Source organism: Symphalangus syndactylus, chromosome 4 (genome assembly GCF_028878055.3).
Source record: "Symphalangus syndactylus isolate Jambi chromosome 4, NHGRI_mSymSyn1-v2.1_pri, whole genome shotgun sequence".
Classification (NCBI taxonomy): Eukaryota; Metazoa; Chordata; class Mammalia; order Primates; family Hylobatidae; genus Symphalangus; species Symphalangus syndactylus.
The window spans coordinates 78,641,792-78,647,073 of record NC_072426.2 but is presented as its reverse complement, the minus strand read 5'-3'; the positions used below and the strand labels follow the sequence as shown (position 1 = coordinate 78,647,073).

General features: G+C 38.1%; 1 pseudogene; it reads right to left on the bottom strand.

Annotated features, from left to right (window-relative positions):
• Positions 1-381: 381 nt before the first annotated feature.
• LOC134736361 (zinc finger protein 25-like) lies at positions 382-2,084 on the bottom strand (annotated as a pseudogene).
• Positions 2,085-5,282: the final 3,198 nt, after the last annotated feature.

Genomic DNA, 5,282 nt, shown 5'->3' with positions numbered 1-5,282 from the left:
ATTAAAATTGAGTCAATAGGCATGGATTCAAAAAAGTAAGCTATACTGAGCTTCCTGTGGCTCTGAATTGGAGACCAAGGTCACATGAGCTAGAGTGGTCCTCTAGCTTTGTACACACACTTAATGTGGTTTCCAGTTTCTGCACCTAGGAAGAGGGGCAGATGCAGCCTCAACAACAATGTATAGCCCACTGCCTCTGGCTGGTCCCAGTGTACGTTCTGGTAAGAGGGTGGTCCATCCTGAGCTCCCCTAAGGGTAGGTCCATTAGGCAGAAAATGCAGAGGCAACAGTATAGTTGGAGGGCAGACTAATCAAGGACAGGAGAGGCTCATGATAGGAAGGGCCATGGGGTAACACTCTTTCCCCAAAAGTGGACTCAGAGACTGAAAAGGTTATTGAATTTATTTGTGCTTTATAAAAATCTTCATACTGTACAGTTATTATTTGTATAGAATTCTATCTACAGTTATATTTCCATTAAAAAATTTAGGGGCAGAACAAAACATGACTGATTTTTTTTAAACATGACTTTCAGTATAATACCGTATCTAGAAGAAAATTTCTATTCATTATTTCCTAAATTAACACATTTCCTTTAACATAATCTTCAGATACAAGGTCTGAATTTTTGTTAATGTCTTCACATTCAAAATATCTGTTATGACTTTAACTCAATATGAATTATCTTGCTCAGTAAAATGGCATTTCTTGATATAGGCTCAACTACATTTGCTGCATTCTCTGAGTATCTTCCCTATTATTTCTTTAATATACAATGAGTAAAACTTGTGCATAAAGTTGTCAAAAGAAAAAAAACCCCACAGAATGTTGACAGTTTTTTCTAAATGTGGTTTATCTTATTGTTATTAATGGTCATTCTCTGGAAGAACATTTTCGTATATCCATGTGAGTCATTAGATTATTTCCTGTGTAAGTTCTTTAATAAATTCCAAATTATAGCAAAATATTTCCCCATATTCCCTACATGTATTAGTAGCATTTCTTCTACATGTATTCAGTTACTTTGTAGTTGTCTCTTACAGATTTTCAAACATTCATTACATTATTAGGAATTTCCCCTATGTCTATTCTCTTATTTACTTTGGAAGATGACTTATGGTAAAAGGTTTGCCAAATTCGTTACATTCACAGGGGTCATGTCCTATTTGATTTCTCCTAAGTATTTTCAGGTATGAATTGCTTGAGAAAGATTTCTCTCATTTCCACATTTATAAGCTTTTTCCCATGTGTATCCTTGGATGTGCTATGAGAGTTGATTTCTCAGAGGGTTTCCCACACTGGTTACATTCATAGGGTTTCTCCCTTGTGTGTTTTCTCTGATGTACTTTGAGGCCTGAGCTGCAACTGAAGTTTTTCCCACACTGATTACATTCATAGGGTTTCTCTCCTGTGTGTGTTCTCTGATGTTTAGTGAGATCTGACTTATGATAGAAGGACTTCCCGCATTCATTACATTTGTAAGGTTTTTCCCCTGTGTGTATTCTCTGACGTACAGTAAGGACTGATTTCTCAGAGGACTTCCCACACTCATTACATCCATAGGGCTTCTCCCGTGTGTGTTCTCTGATGTGATTTGAGGACTGAGTTGCAAATAAAGGTTTTCCCACATTCATTACAGTAATAAGATTTCTCCCCTCTGTGTGTTCTCTTATGTACTGTATAGTCTGCCTTATGGTAGAAGGTTTTCCCACATTTTTTACACACATAGGGTTTGCCTCCTGTATGCATTCTCTGGTGTATTGTAAGGTATGAATTCCTAGAGAAGAATTTCCCACTTCCTTACATTCATAGGGCTTCTCATCTGTGTGTGTTCTCTGATGTTTGGTTAGTTCTGATTTATTGTAGGTTTTTCCACATGCATTACATTTATAAGGTTTTTCCCATGTGTATTTTCTGATGTATTGTGAGGACTGATTTCTCAGAGAAGGATTTCCCACACTCAGTACATTCATAGGGTTTCTCCTTTGTATGTGTTCTCTGATGTACTTTTAGGTCTGAGTTATGACTAAAAGTTTTCCCACACTGAATACATTCATAGGGTTTTCCCCCTAGGTGAGTCTTCTGATGTTTAGTGACATCAGACTTGTGGCAAAAGGTTTTGCTACATACCCTACATACATAGGGTTTGTCGCCTGTGTGAGTTCTCTGATGTATTGTAAGATATGAACTCCTAGAGAAAGATTTCCCACATTCATTACATTCATAGGGTTTCTCACCTGTATGTGTTTTATGATGTATTGTGAGAACAGAGTTGCTTATGAAGGTTTTTCCACATTGATTACATTCATAGGATTTCTCCCCTGTGTGAATTCTCTGATGTACTGTAAGATATGACTTATGATAGAAGCTTTTTCTACATTCCTTACATTCATAGGGTTTCTCTCCTGTGTGAGTTCTCTGATGTATTATGAGGTATGAATTCCTAGAAAAGCATTTCCCACATTCCTTACATTTATAGGGTTTCTCTCCTGTGTGGACTGTCTGATGTAAAGTGAGGAGAGATTTCCTAGAAAAGCATTTTTCTCATTTATTACATACATAGGGTTTCTCCCCTGTATGGATTCTTTGATGTTTGGTTAGCTTTGACTTTTCATAGAATGGTTTTCCACATTGCTCGCATCCACAGACTTCTGTTCCTCCGTGTGTTCTCTGAGTTACATTAAGTACTGACTTCTCGTACAAAGGTTCCCCTGATTTGTTACTTTCAAATGTTTTCTCTCTTCTGTTAGGAAAGCTTAATCTGTTAAAATTACCTACACTTTCAATATATTTATAGTATTTCACCTCCAAATGAACTCTATGTTTCAAGAAAGTGGACTTCTCAAAGGATTTTTCATATTCATTAAACTCATAAAAGTTTTCTCTTTTTTCTGACATTTTATGGACCATGAGAGTTGAATTATTACAGAACACTTCATTACATTCATTATGTACACAAGGACTCTCTCTTGTGTAAGCTTGCTTATATGTAATGAAAACTGCCTTTCCATAGAAATCCTTCTCACGTTCCTTATATTCAAAAGATTGCTCTAAATTTTGAATTTTCAGATATGAAATGAAGTCCTCCTTATGACTGAGGCATTTTCCATTTTGAATAAACTCATAAGGTTTCTCTTCCATGAGTTTTTTCATGGTTACTACTGAGGAATAGTTTTCCATATCCACTGAGGTCATGAGGCATCTTTCTTAAAATAGTTTTTCTTACTATTAAATAAATCTGAAATGTATTGCAAACTCATACCACATAAGTCACATTTACAAGGTATTTTTATGGAAGGAAGTGGGTCTATACTGAAATCAAACACTTTTCTTAATATGTTACCTCTCTCTATAGTCAGTGTTTTGTTGTTGATATATGCAGTTTGCCAGATATGTCTGTCCTGGATTTCCTGACAGTGTTCTAGTTGATCATCCACTTTGCAGACTTCTAGAAATAAAAAATAACCACAACTTATGAGTCCTGTGATATTTGTGATGAAATTACACTTACATACAAATGTGCTTTTATATATAGTTGACTTAGTTTCTTGGAATAAAGTAATCCAAAAAGTGTTAATCTCCTCCAGCCCTTTGGCTAAAAGAAAATAAACACGAAACCCTATAATGTGGAAAGTAGGGTGGAAATTTAGAACACACAATGGGCAATTTACAAATACGTACTTCAAAACAACACAGAGGTTACAAATAACCATAGAGCACGGTGAATATAGAATAGACACAAGTAATGACATAAAACATTAGATATAAAAATGATACTAAAAAGATATAAAATAAATAATATAAATATAAAAATGGCTAATCTAGAAATGGGACATGCAGAGAATGAGAGAGGCAAGGAAAACTAGTAGTTAACAGTGTTCTAGAAAAATATCAGAGGAGGCCAGGCGTGGTGGCTCACACCTGTAATCTCAGCACTTTGGGAAGCCCAGGAGGGAGGATCACCTGAGGTTGGGAGTTCAAGACCAGCTTGACCAACATGAAGAAACCCCGTCTCTACTAAAAATGCAAAATTAGCTGGGTGTGGTGGCACATGCCTGTAATCCCAGCTACTAGGGAGGCTGGACAGGAGAATCGCTCGAACCCGGGAGGCGGAGGCTGCGGTGAGCTGAGATCGCGCCATTGCACTCCAGCCTGGGCAACAAGAGCACAACTCTGTCTCAAAAAGAAAAAAAAGAAAAAGAAAAAAAGAGAAGAAAAATGTCAGAGGAATGGTTTTGTTTGTATGAAACATATCAAGTTTTAAATGGTGTTCTTCTACCACTTGAACCCACAAGGCAGGGGTTGTAGTGGTTAGTGTTTCAGGTGAAAAGTGAAAATATAAAATATAAAAATATTTAGAAGACAGTCTACAAAAGTAAAACAGTAATAGATACGTTTTGTTTTGAGATGGAGTCTGGCTCTGTCACCCATGCTGGAGTGCAGTGGTGTGATCTTAGCTCACTGCAACCTCTGCTTCCTGGGTTCAAGCAATTATCCTGCCTCAGCCTCCTGAGTAGCTGGGATTACAGGCACCTGCCACCATGCCCAGCTAATTTTTGTATTTTAGTAGAGACAGGGTTTCACCATGTTGGCCAGGTGGGTCTTGAACTCCTGATTTCAGATGATCCATCCCCCTTCAGCCTAAGTGCTGGGATTACGGGTGTGAGCCACTGTGCCTGGCTTTTTTTTGAGACGCAGTTTTGCTCTGTCACCTAGGCTGGAGTGCAGTGGCATGATCTCAGCTCACTGCAACCTCCATCTCCCAAGTTCAAGTGATTCTCCTGCATCAGCCTCCTGATTAGCTGGGATTACAAGCATGTGCTACCACACCCGGCTAATTTTTTATATTTTTGGTAGAGATGGGGTTTCACCATGTTGGCCAGGCTGGTCTCGAACTCCTGACCTCAAATGATCCACCCACCTCAGCCTCCCAAAGTGCTGGGACTACAGGCGTGAGCCACCGCACCCATCCCAATAACAGACAGTTACGTAACATCATTAAGAAAGGATGACAGAAAGACAAAAACGAAGTAACATTATGAGGGTCATTTGTGAGAGCAGCAGGCTTATAGAATGTAACAAATAAGATAAGTGAGGAAGATTTATGATTTGTCAGTAATGATTTTAGTTTCAGTTCTTGCCAATTTGCAGGGTATCAGAACATCCTCCCAGACTCCTGACCACAGGTAAAACACTGTGTGAGTGGCCAAAGGCACTGGAAATAGAAAGGGGAAGGTCATCAGATCAAAACTTTGTATCATGGATATAGCAAGAGCTTATTA